Here is a 12,178-nt window from a genome sequence, read left to right on the forward strand (position 1 = left end):
TTGGGTTGATGCTCTTAAAGGGTCTTCTTCATGAACGAGCACAACCTAACCCTTTCCCCAACTTCACTCCCCAGCAGTCAATCTGGGATCCCTTGTGCTCACACGTTCTTTCGAGAAACAATCTCAACATTTTAAAACAGCTGGGTGGGGAGGCGGGAGTTCAGTCTCTAGAGTCAATACACATCTGAAAGTGAATGCAGGTGTACCTCCCAGGGACAAGAGTCACGGCTTTTCCTGCTGCAGGAAACAGGAGAACATGACCCTGAGTGCGTTGGATGTGAACTGCCGAGAAGGATGTAAACTGAGGGACATGATAACAAAGTCGCCTGCAGTTGTGGGGCACATACTGGTGTATGGACCCCAGCTCTGACAGGGCCAGGTGAGTCTTCCACACACCAATGTCGCTGTTGAGCCCCCTGTGCTTAGACAAGCTCTGCCCCATCAGAACACAGCTCAGGTCTTCTGAGTTTGTTCAGTTTGATTTGCTTGTCATGTAAAGTCAGTCAATAAGAAGATAGTAGTAACACGTGCCTCTTCAGGTGTTGGTCCGGAGTTTTCTACTGATGTCTGTTTTTGATATCAAGGCAATGCTGTCCTCATAAATGAATTGGAAGTTTTTTCAAGAATTCGTGTGATGTTGGTATTTCTTCCTTAAAAGTTTGGTAGAATTTACCAGTGAAGACATCTGGACCTAGAGTTTTCTTAATGAGAAATTTTCTAATTACTTATTTAGATTTCAGTAACTGCTATTGCGCTATTCAGGTCCTACATCTTTTCTTGAGTAAGTTTTGGTGGTTTGTGTCTTTCAAGGAAGTTGTTCTATCTGGGCTGTCAGGTTTATTGACATGAAGTTGCTCATGATACTCATTTGTGCTGTCTGTAGGGTCTGTAGTGGTGTGCCACTTTCTCTTGGAACTGATGATTTATATTTTCTCCTCTGCTTGAACAGCTGGCTACAGATTTATCTGTATTAATCTTCAGAGTATTGTTTGTTTTCTTTTTCACTAATTTGGCACATAACTTTATTTTTTCTCTTCTTGTGGATTTGTTCTTTTTCTAGCCTCTTAAAGTGGGAGTTTAGACCCTTGGTTTGTGAGCTTTCTTTCTAAGCATTTAAAACTAACTTTCTCTTTACGCAAAGCTCAGCTGCTTCCCACAGATTTAGATACATGCGTTTTCCAGTTCAAAATATTTTCTAATTTCCCTTGGAATTTATTTTTCTACCCATGTGTTATTTAGAGGGGAGTCATTTAGTTTCCAAATATTTGGGATCTTCCAGATAGCTCTCTGTTACTGATTTCTTCTTTAAATCGATTGTGGTCAGATAATACATATTCTTCTAAACCTCTTAACGTTATTGAGACTTGTCTCGTGGTCTAGCAAATGGTGCATGCTGGCAAACTTTCCATGAGCTCTTGAAAAGAATGTGTGTTTGGCAGTTGTGGGTACAGTGGTCTGTAAGTGTCAACAAGACATGCTGGTCAGCAGCATGCTAGTCTTTCATGGCCTTACTGGTCTCCTATCCCCTGTTGTATCAGCTGTTGGGAGAAAGTTGTTGAAATGCTCAGCTGTAACTGAGGACTTGACCATCTTTTCTCAGTCCCATCCGCTCCTTCACTGTGTGTTTTGGAACTGTTATGAGGGGCATAAACATCTGGGATTGCTGTCTTCCCTCTGTTGACGTTGATGCTTTGCCATAATGAGATTTTCCTTTTTATCCTTGGCACTGTTTGTAGTTCTGATGTCTGTCTTGTCTGTTACTAACAAGCCGTGCCAGCTCTTTTGATTAGTGTTTGCATGCTATGTCTTTTTCCATCTGTTTACTTCTGACCTTCTTTTTTGTGTAAAGTGAGTTTATGCAGACAGTGTGTTGTATGTTGTTATCCAGTCTGACAAACTGCATGTATTTAGAGTATTTATCCTCTTTGCTAGTCAATTGCCTTTTATCCTGTCTGTTCTTTGTTACCTTTTTCCTCATTTCCTGCATTCTTCTGCATTAATTGAATATTTCAAAGTATTCCATTTTATCTCTGCTATAGACTTATTGCCTATACATCTTGTTTTATTTTTCAGTGGTTGCTCTAGGGCTATCCTGTGTTATATGGGAACATGGCTGTGTAAATTAATTAAAATTAAATTTATGTGCTCGCTTCGGCAGCACATATACTAAAATTAAATTTAAAATTCAGTTTATCTTTTATAGTAGTCACATTTGAAATGCTCACGTGTGGCTAGTGGCTCCTATATTGTGCAACACATAATATTCCATCAGCACAGAAAGTTCTGTTGGGGAAGCCCTGATCTAGGATTTACAGTAGGTGAATCATGAACTTATCGCAGGCCACCTCTGAATGCCGTCTGCCACTCTGTGAAAGCACTCATGGCGGTATGTCTCCACTCAGCCCTGCCGTCCTCTGTGCTGCTGTTGTGAACATTCCACTACTACATAGGATTTAAGCCCTCATAACAAATAGTTATTTTTTTTTAACTTATTAAATATGATTGATTCTTTAAAGCAAAATGATGCCTTTTATGTGTACCCAGATGTGTGCCATTTCTGATGCGCTTTATTCCTTTGTGCATATTGAAGTTTCCATCTGGTATTTTCCTGCAGTTGAAGATTTCTTAACCTTTCCCATAGGGAAGGTCTGCTGGTGCTGGAATTTCCCAGCATTTGTGTGTGTGGAAAGGCTTTTTTAAAAATTTTCATGTTTGAATGACATTTTCTCTGGCTGTAGGATTCTAGGTTTACAGGTTTTTTTCTTTCATTCCTCTGAAGGTGTCATTCCTTTGTCATCTGGTTTGCATAGTTTCTTATGAGAAGTCTATGGGTATTTTTATCTTTTTTTCTTTTCTACATAATGTGTCTTTTTTTTCCCTGGCTGCTTTTGAGAGTTCTCTATCAAAAAGTTTTCAGCAGTTTGATTATGATGTGCTTGGGTGTGACTGTATGTGTGTGTATATGTGTTAACTGCTTGGAGTTTGTTGAGCTTGGATCGGTAGATTTGTAATTTTCATTAACTTGGAAAATATTTGACCGTGATTTTTTCGCGTACTTCTTTCTGTCCCCTTTCTCTCTCCTGTCATTCTGATTAGTGTTACACCAGCTGGTATGATTGTGTGATGTCACAAGGTCTTTGAAATGTTGGTCATTTCCTTTCGGTCTTTCCCCTTGGCTTCGGTGAGTACCACTCCTGTCCTAGAGTCTGCTCACCTTTCTTCCCTACAGTGTGTCACCGGCTATAACTCAGTTCAATGAGATTTTCATTTCGTTCACTTCACTCTCCATTTCTAGAAGTTCTGTTTAGCTCTTTGCTTTGTTTTCCTTTTCACTTATTATTTACATCCTTGAGCATAATGGGCCTTTTGGTAAACCCTTTAATGTCCTTGTCTGCTGATTTTATCATCTTTGTTGTTTCTGGATTGTTTGGGTTTCTTTGGGGTTTTTTTTCCTGCCTCAGATTTATTGGTGCAAGTAGCACAGGAGGATAGCAGCCCCATGCAGACAGCAGCCAGGGGTCCATCAGCCCTTCTGTCCTCACACTGGCAGACAGAGGCCTCTACTCCGGAGCCCTCATGGGGGACTGGGCACCTTTGGGAGCCAGAGCTGGAGCTGCAGCCACAGCCATGTCCTGGGCCTTAGTTCGAGCATTGGCCTTGGCGATTGGTCAGCAGAGCCTGAGACCCTTGGCAATGTGGGCACGAGCTCGCTTCCTGAGCTTCAGGTGGGCAGTGTAGGAAGGCTGATTGAGCTTGTGGCTGGTACTCTTTGGGATCTCAGGCCTTCTAATCCTAGCGTTTCATCAGGCCTTAGTTGTGCTTCTTGGCAAAGTGCGTGTTCCTCAGGAACTTGGGGTCCACCCCCTTAAGAGATTCAAGTCTTTGTGATTGAGGTTTCTTGTTGCCATTTCTGTGCCATTTCAGGGCTGGCTGTGTTTGGTGCAGTCCTTGGACCTGGCTGTGTCTGCACAGTAGCCGGCAGCTCCCCAAGTGCCTGGGACGGAAGAGGAAGAAAGCATTTCTGGATCGTTTCTGTTGGCTGGTTTTTCTTTCCTGCGGTTCATAGGTCACAGTGTGCTACTATGCATGTCTGTGATTTTTTATTGGATGCCAACATTGTGAGCTTCATGTTGTTAAATGCAACATTTTATCTTCCCTGGAAGGGTGCTCGGCTGGGTCCTGGCAGGCCGTGTGGTTGCTGTGGGTCTGTGCAGTGCTTTGAGGACTGTTTTCAAGCTTTGCTGGGGGTGTCTAGAGCAGCCTTCCCTTAGCCCATTTCCATGATGTGACCTCTGGAGGTCACTCTTCTTTGCATTCACTGAGGCCTCTGTACTGTGCTTGGGGCCCTGGGCGATCCCTGCCGTGGTGATCCCAGTGGGTGGTTTTGCTTTCATCTCCCTGGCTCTTTCCCCAGGAGGGGCTCTTTGCCCAGCTTTGTGGAGTTTTATCCTATTTGTGCGCACATTGGCTTTCAGCCACATCCTCAAAGGCACCACTGGACAGCTAGCTGTCTGGACCTCTTTGTCTGATTCCCCACTCTTTGGTGCTGTGCCCCCAAATCCCAGCTGATTTGTCCTTGCTGGACTCTGGCCTCTGCCTTCTCTCTGTCGTGGCTGTGGGCTGTAGGTGTCCCTGCTTGCGCCACTTTAGCACACCACACCAGGTGGGGATTGCAGGACTCACCCCAGCTTCGTCCTGTGCCACTGTTGCCTGCATCCACGGCTGCTTTGTTGCCTCTTTGGTCTGGTTTTCTAGTTGTCTGTGGCAGGGAGGTAAGTCAGGACTACCGGCCTCTTGTGGTGGGGGTGGAAGCCCTCTTCACCTGTCACTTGCAGAGTTGACAGTGTATGTTTGCAGTCCCTGCACTTGGCCTGCTATGCTGACTTCACCCTAAGGCCGGCCTCCCTCACGGTCCTATGGTGGTCAGCAGCCCCCCGGCTCCACGCTTCCTGGTCATATCTTGGGGTGGGGAGGTGCTGTCACACCCCTCATTAGACTGATGCCCTCTGAGGCCACAAGAGCCTAAGCCTCCGTTACCCTGGCCAGTTGCTGTGTTTGTGATGGGGTTTCCTGACTAGCTAGACCAAGGGTCAGCAAACCGGTCCTCAGGCCATATCTGGCCTATACGGAGGCCCCGTACAGAGAGCAGTCCCAGGATGTCCAGGTGGTCCCCAAAACGGAGCACATTTTTGGAGCATGGCCGTGCTTAGTCAGTGTCCGTGGCCTAGCAGAGTTGCGTGGTCTTGGCAAGCTTGTGGCACACAGTCTGCACTGTTCATGATCTGGCCACTTGAAAAACCTGCCGAGACCCAGACTGGGCCAATCTATGGTCTGGAATGGGGTGTAATGAGCACTGGGAGAAATCCCATCATCCACCCCATTCAGACCTGGGTCTTCAGGAGGTCCCAGGCATGGATGGTTCCAGGTGCAAATGGCATCCTTCGGATCCCTTTGTCGGATCCGCGTTTCTCAGTGTTGGCATTTGGCCTGGGTGGTGGCTGCGGGTGGGCCCCCCTGAGTCTGTGGCCTGGCAGGGAGCTGGCTCAGCGCAGGGACAAAAGGAGCACCACAGGTCCCTTGTCAGCTCCTGTAACTTAACCCCCCGCCCCCGCCAGCCTGCAGGTGTTCACGCTGTCGGGGGTGGGTTCTTTCAGAGCCTTCCTGGCTGAGTGCCCGGCTTGCCCACTCAGGTGCGCTGCTTGGTGGGATCTAACCGTGGGGGGTGGGGACCCTCTGCTCCTTCGCTGGTATCCTAACCCTCATTGGCTGGTCCCATGCACCTTGCTGGATGGCTCACAGGTGGGGGAGCTATGTCCATATGCTGGCTGAGGTGGATTCCAGCTGGCCCCGCTCTGCTCCTGCGCCCCTTCCTGGCTGATCCTCGTTGCCAAAGTGATAGGAGATCCTGGCAGTCTGGGTCATGGGGATACAGGGGCACTTGTTCTACGGGACATGCCAACAAGGGCCCAGGGTGATTGCTTTGCCTGCAGGCCAGACACCACCAAGAAGAGTGTTGTGGGTGTGGCCGCAGACAGACATGGATGACTGGGTGAACACCACATATACCTGCAGAGGCCGCGTGGGGACCCTTCCTTCCCTATGGTTGCCACACACAGCAGACACCTTGGAGAGCTCGCCGTCCGGAGGCATGGCCTGTGCTCTGCTCACCCCGGCCCCTGCCCTGTGCTCAGCGATCTGCACAGGGCCACCCACACCTTTTCCACCATCTTCTGTGGTCACCGGTCAGGTGACAAGGCAAGGTCTCCTAACACGGGGGACAGAGTTGCTGAGGGCACCCATCCCCTTACGGAGTGGCCTTGGGATGTCCAGGCAGTTCTGCAAGAAGCCAAGTGGCTGCCCTGGGGACAGATGTGTGCCCTGAGGATGGGGTCAGGAAAAGGGGACGCTGGGGGCAGAGCTCAGGGTCAGGGATGACCCCAGGTCCCCAGGCATGGCCCAGGCAGTGCCCATCCCCCCACACTGCCACCTGTGGGCGAGGACGGACACTGGCCAGAGAACCAATGGTTTGGACAACGAGGTCCCCATACCCCCAAGGAATGAAAGTGGGTCTGATGTCATCAGGGTCAGACTGGGGGCTGGACCACTTTCATCTCACAGGTTTGCTGGAATGCCCCAGCGGGCAGGGGACAAGGATGAGAGCTGAATGTGTGTTGGGGGGGTCCATCAGAAGAGACCCCTGTCTCCCAGAAAGAGCCTCTGGAGGTTCTGCTGCCACGTCTGCCATGGGCCACTAGAGGGCGGCACCACCCTGTGGGTCAGGACAGGCGGGTGAGAACTCGGCCTCTGGGAGGGTGGTCAGCAGGCCCCCACCCCCACTCCCCCAGGAGCCATGCCCTCCTGTTCCTGTGCAGACTCTGCCATCTCCTCCTCCTCCCCACAGCCGTGTGTGCCTGTGTGCTTGTGCATGGACATGTGTTCATGCGTGTGTGTATATCTGCAGGGGAGGGGGGCCATGGAGAATAGAGGGTGGACTGAGGCATGAGGGGGTGTCAGCCACCTGGGCCCCCAAAGCAGGGATGCAGGACCCCAACCCCTTGCCTGGACTGTGCTGGGTGGCCACCAGCCTCACTTAGAAGGTCGGGGGGCTTCCCCTGCAGTTGGGTGGCAGGGAGCTGGCCCGGGGTAGCACAGGTACTCAGCGGCAAGCAGCCCACCTGCCTTCTGCAGGCGTCCTCTGGAAGGTGGGTGCCCATGGGATCTGCCTGCCAAGTCCCTTTGTTTACACAGGACAAGTGAGGTCCTGAGGGGGCACCTTGGACCAAGAATGTCTCCCCATCCCTAGACACAGCTAGTCACTCCCACTGTGCAGACGCAGCAGCTGCCCCAGGCTGGATGGGGAAGGGGCTGCCCTGCCCACCAGGGGCCTGTGGCCAGCAGGACTCCAGGGCTCAGTTCTATCTATGACAGGTGCAGGTGGTGCTGGGAACCCCCAACTCCTCAGTGGGCAGCCCTCCTCTTGTCCCACCTTGACTGCGGGACATCACTGGTAAAATGGGCCAGCACGGTGTCCCCAGGAGGAGGGAGCCCCACCCAGGGAAGCTGTGGTTGAACGTGGCCACTGTCAGCCCAGACAGAAGAGGACCCTCCATGATCAACCACCAGCGGTGTCCCTGGGCCCCACTGACGAGGGACACTACCCTCAGCCACGTCTGGCATGGAGGTGCAGGGCCCACCGCCACAACCCAGCTCCGCCATTCCCACTGGGCCAGGCAGTCACCTTCAGCCTGGGGGGCAGCTTGAGGTTTCTACTTGGCCTTCCCCGCTGGCATGGCTCTTACCCCCAGCTGCTACCCAGCCGCTTGGTCCGATGTGTTCTCTCTGCTGCAAGTTCCCACAGTGAGCCGCACCCTGGCCTCTCCCCGCTGCTGCCCCAGGCCAGCCCCGCCAACCCTGACTGCCGGGTGGGGCTAGGGCCACTGCCCTCCTGCGGCGCAGTTGGTGTGGTCTCCCCCCTCCTCGCAGACCCAGCATGTCCTCAGCTGGACTGTGCTGTGCTTTAACCCTAAGCTCTTGAGGGCAGCAGGGGAGGGAGAACACTTCTGCAGGCTCAGAAGGTGTGGACAAGTCTGGAAAGTCAGTTTGGGGGGCCATCTTCTTGGAAGTCCCAGGCCCACCCCAGGGCCCTGATGGAGCACCCCTCTGCCAAGGATCAACCATCTGGGGGTTTGGCCGCTGCACCAGTGGAATCTTCTGCATGATCTTCCGCTTTGTGCTGCAGTGTGGCTTCTCCGAGTGTCCGCAGAGACACTCTGGCCTTGTGCTGCTGCGCATCACTCATCTGCTCTCCTCAGCGCTTCATTTTCCACACACGGGCCTCCAGGCAGCTTCGTCACCCCCAGTTCCATGGTCCACGTGCTCGTGGCCCCTCTGAGCACGCCGTGGCCACAGCCCTCTCCTGGTGGGGCCCCCGCCCCCCAGCAGTGGAGGTTTCAGTGACAGGGACGCAGGCTGGTGGACACCAGGCACATCTGATGCGCAGTCTTTGGCAGCCCAGTGGGGGGCTCCAGAGCAGACAGCTGTTAGTGGAGTCCCAGTTGGGCAGAAAGGATGGGGCCCTTGAGCCACCACTGGGGGCCACCAAGATGTGAGCATCTGAGACGTCGGCCGAGTCACAAACTGACAGGCTTCACTGTGCTGCTGAGACCCATGAGCCCACCACTAGGGCACTGCAGGCAACGTGAATCCCATGTTTGTGCTGGTTCCCAGGTCCCCCACATCCCACAGGACTGGCAGGTGGGTCCAGCTGGACACCGGGCACTCACAGCTGAGGAATCCTGAGCTTGGGAAACCCCAATCTTGTACGGGCTGCAGGCAGACCTGCCCCCTGTCTTCCAAGGCGTGGGCGTACAAGCATCCTGGACAAGCTGGGCCCGGACAAAAGGGTGGCTGTCACCTTGTGGAGAAGATGCACAGACAGGAGCCCACAGGACACCCTGAGAGGAGGAGCCTTCTGCTGGGAAGCTGAGGCGACCCTGGAGGGGCTGGCTCTGGAGGCCGTTGGCTGACGGCTGTCCTCACAGCCGGGCCATGAGTCCTACCTTGGGGGCACCTGGGTGAATGTCTGCCAGCCTGCCACCACAGCCACCAGGGCGCAAGTGCAGTCTGGCAGTGTGGGCTATTCTCAGAGCTGGCATGCAGCCATGCCTTCTGATAGGGGTGAGGAAAGATCACTGCCTAACTTTGGGAAAATTGCTTGGGTGGGCCCATCAAGGAGGCAATGGTGATATTGGGCACACGCTGGATGCCCTCGCCTTGGGGACAACAAAATGGCATAGAAACAGTTAAGACAGTTGAGAAACTTCCAACCCAGGGCAGGAGGGGTGGGTGCAGAGGAGGAAGTGGACCAGGCCTACTCCTCAGTCCTTCCACACAGAAGTGTCCACTCACTACAGGGGAGGAGCAGAGAGGGGACTCCCGAGCCACGGCTGCTGGAGGCGCTGGGCTGGAGGGGAAGGGCCAGCAGTGGTGGGCTGCTGTTCTTCTTCCCGTGTTCAAGGGTAGCAGAAGAGCTGAGAGCTGGCTTGGAGGAGGGGTGTCTGTGAGCCTGGGGCAGGAACACGCCTACCACTGCGGTCTGTGGAGGGTGGACGTGTCATCTCCTTTCTACGGGTAAGAGACTGAGATGCAGCCCGGTTGAGTAACATGCCCGAGCTCACACTGCCATTGCTGCAGAGCCAGGACTCTTCCAGAAGTCAGAGTCCACCAGCACTCCCACCCCTCCCTGCCACTTGGCCCACCTGGACACAGGGCGTGGCCTGAGTGGTGGCTTGGGAAAAGCCGCATCAGAGCCCTTCTTTGGGACCAAACTCAAGATGCAGAGGGGAAGTGAGCATCAGGTTGGGGGTTTTCCATCACGAGGAAGAACTGGACAGGAGGCAGGAGGAGGGAGCAGGTGCGACCGTGTGGGCGCAGGTCCGGAGCCAGATGTGCAGTCCTGCCTGCCTGCTGTCTTCTCAGTCTCGCCCACGTTCCTCCCCTGGCCGTCTCCATAGACGACCCATGGTGGCGTTGGGCATGCAGATGGAGAAAGCGTACATGCCTGTGTGCTGATGGGAAAGATGTGACTTTTAGTTAGAGAGTGACTCAGCAGCAGCAGGCCAGGCCGTCTTTTCTTTTTGAACTCAGTCTGCAGTCAGGCCTTTGTGTTCTTTACAGTTTTCCACTGTTGCGGGATGAATGTCCCGATGTTTACACAGTGTAAGAAGTAAGTGTAATTACCAGGACATAAACTTCCAGCAGATGACAAGCTGTCAGTTTAAAATGATCAAAGGCTTTGATCTTAGGTCGAGTGTGTGTAAGTACCAAGCAGAGCCATCATCTCATCTCGTAGGGAATTGCAGTTGACGCCTTGTGTACATGATTCAAATCCTTTAGTCATTGTGATCCTGAGGAACTGGGTGCTCCCACGCACAGGGGCGCCCAGACCCTCACTCCAGACAAGTGGTGCTGGGAGTCCGCATGGTCCCCAAGGGGGCAAGGCCACAGTGTGTCAAGGAATGAGCTCTGGGCTGACCAGACCCGCTCGCCCTGCTCTGACTGGACCTGCAGATGCTTTGGCCTCAGTAATAGAACAGCCCACCTCGCTGGTGACCTGGGGGTGTTTCAGAAAATGCTTCACACATTGATGACCAGAGTGGACTGGGGACAAGCTCCTGGCCTGCTGTTCCATTAGCCCCCACATAATCCCTGTTTGCAGGTTTCACTGTTATCTCGTGAGTGTCATGTCGCGCGGGGTGGTGGTGCTGGGAGCGGCCGGCCAAGGCCAGTGCTCCGTGCAGCTGCAAGGGACAGAACCCCCGGCCCACTGCCATCCTCCAGGAGGTGTCAGAACTGCAGACAGGACGGGCACAGGCAGTGACACGATTCAGGCCCCGGAAAGCCAGCTATACTTGTTCTCAGCAAGCATGGCTTCTCTCTCTTGTCCAGAGCTGTCTGGGACTTTTAAACAGTGGTGGGGAGGCCTGCATTTTTGGTCTCCTTTCTTAGGGTGGCAGTGACTAAACTCTGTCCCGGAGACACAGTGTTTGCAGGAGCTGATGAGTGGTCCGTGCATGTCTCTGTTCCTCCTCTCCCTCTCTGCCTTCCTCCGCTGAGACCAGGCATCCCAGCTGGTTGGAAGGTCACACATTTTATCTGCGCCCTTCTATTGCTCCTACCATGTTGGCCCACACTTTGGACCTTTCCCCATGTTTCCTGAACTTCTCTCTCTGTGTGTCTTTTCCCAAAATGTGACTCGCCCACATGCTACTCACGGAGTCTCTGCGTCCCGACCCTCCCGAGGCTCATGTCCCAGGATGCCATTTTCAGCCCCACACTGAGATTCGCCGCAGCTCTGTGCAGCTCCGGGCCGAGCACATCTGAGCTCTGGCTCCACCATCCTCGTTCTGTCGCAGGCGTCGCTCCTCTTGAGCATTTTCTCTTGATTTTATGCTCTCTTAGATTTTCATACAGTGGCTACAGGTGGGGATGTGTTCTTATCTGTCTTCTTGGCACTCCATATACTCTGTCAATCCACAGTCTTTTATGGCCTTAGTTCTGAAAACCTGTAGGTCATTCGTTTTTTGCATATTTCCTTTTTTCTCTCCTCCATGACTTTTCCATGTGCTCCTCCTCATGGCTTCACGCGCCGGCCGCACCTGGTCTCAGACCCATTCCGGGCTCCAGCGGCGTCTGGGATGCTCCGCGACCTGCCTGTGACTTCTGTATTTCACCTGCTGCGTGTTCTCGTCCCACGACTTCAACAACTCTTCCTCGTGACGGCTCATCCTTGTCCCTCCTCTCCTGGTTACTTCGGCTTTTCTCCCTGTCGCTCTCGTCCACGGGCCTGGAGGCTGCTCACCCTGACTGCACCTTCCGTGGCGACTGTCAGCTGTGATGAGCCCCCTCCGTCTGAACAGCGACCGCTTCAGCCTCCTCTGGAGCGCGTGAAGGCCTGGGAACCTGAGTCGCAGCCACTCCCGCTCAGCACGTGCTGCTGCTGCTGCTGAGTCCCACCCGTCCCCACGCAGGCACCACGGCCGGGCCCCGCAGCCACCGCTTGTTCGGGTTTGTCCCTGGCCTTCCCCTGCCCCGCTGCGGCACTTCCTCCTGGTGCTCTCTGCCAGGTGCACGCTCCTGTGCAGCTCTGAGGTGCAGTCACTGCGTCGGTGAGCACCTT

At 53.4% G+C, this 12,178-nt stretch overlaps 1 pseudogene; it reads right to left on the bottom strand.

The window, feature by feature from the left end:
• Nucleotides 1-3,560: 3,560 nt before the first annotated feature.
• LOC134369530 (large ribosomal subunit protein eL29-like) lies at nt 3,561-7,716 on the bottom strand (annotated as a pseudogene).
• Between the last annotated feature and the right edge of the window lie 4,462 nt (nt 7,717-12,178).

The sequence above is a fragment of the Cynocephalus volans genome, chromosome 2, assembly GCF_027409185.1.
Source record: "Cynocephalus volans isolate mCynVol1 chromosome 2, mCynVol1.pri, whole genome shotgun sequence".
Taxonomy (NCBI): domain Eukaryota; kingdom Metazoa; phylum Chordata; class Mammalia; order Dermoptera; family Cynocephalidae; genus Cynocephalus; species Cynocephalus volans.